This window comes from Rutidosis leptorrhynchoides, chromosome 3 (assembly GCF_046630445.1).
Source record: "Rutidosis leptorrhynchoides isolate AG116_Rl617_1_P2 chromosome 3, CSIRO_AGI_Rlap_v1, whole genome shotgun sequence".
Lineage (NCBI taxonomy): Eukaryota > Viridiplantae > Streptophyta > Magnoliopsida > Asterales > Asteraceae > Rutidosis > Rutidosis leptorrhynchoides.
The window spans coordinates 591,160,269-591,161,180 of NC_092335.1; the positions used below are offsets into that span (position 1 = coordinate 591,160,269).

Sequence of the window (912 nt, forward strand, 5' to 3'; positions counted from 1 at the left end):
TTCCGGATTTTCGAACGTCCTTTCGTACAATTTTATATCGTGTACTTTGCGTTTTGTAACTTATACTCTTGTCATTTTTAGACGTTCTTCATCAATAATTTGAACCTTTTTGATTGTATCTTGTACTTTTGAGCTTTTTGGACCTTTGTGTCTTCAATTCGTCGTTTTCGCCTTTTGTCTTCGCACTTATTTAATATAAACGAATATTACTTGAAAATGGAACAATTGCAACTAAAATCTTGTCTTTCTTGGGGGATAATGCTATAAAATATATGTTCCTTTTTAGCCTTATCACCTACACATGGTAACAAATCAATGCCAATTTAATGGTGCGCCGAAGGAAGATCCAAATGAACATCTTCGTACCTTTAATAGGATCTGCACTCTATTTAAAATCAGAGAAGTGGAGGATGAACAGATATATCTCATGTTATTTCCCTGGACTTTAAAGGGAGAAGCCAAAGATTGGTTGGAATCGTTACCTGAAGGGGCGATTGATACATGGGACGTTTTAGTTGAAAAATTTCTTAAACAATTCTTTCCGGCATCTAAAGCCGTAAGACTTCAAGGAGAAATTGTTATGTTCACACAGAAGCCAAATGAAACTCTATATGAGGCATGGACAAGATTTGGAAAGTTATTAAGAGGATGTCCGCAACATGGTTTAGACACTTGTCAAATAGTACAAATATTATACCAAGGATGCGACATCACTACAAGGAAAGACATCGATATAGCAGCTGGTGGTTCCATTATGAAGAAAACAGTAACTGATGCTTACAAAATTATTGATAACACTGCTTCCCACTCACATGAGTGGCACCAAGAAAAAGATATCGTTAGATCATCTAAAGCAGCTAGAGCCGATTCTAGCCATGACTTAGATTCCATTTCTGCAAAGATAGATGATGT

General features: G+C 36.1%; 1 non-coding gene across 1 annotated transcript; it reads right to left on the reverse strand.

Annotated features, from left to right (window-relative positions):
- Nucleotides 1–559: 559 nt before the first annotated feature.
- Nucleotides 560–666, reverse strand: LOC139903395 (small nucleolar RNA R71). The gene has a single exon (XR_011778216.1). It is a non-coding gene; the product is annotated as a small nucleolar RNA R71 (small nucleolar RNA).
- Nucleotides 667–912: the final 246 nt, after the last annotated feature.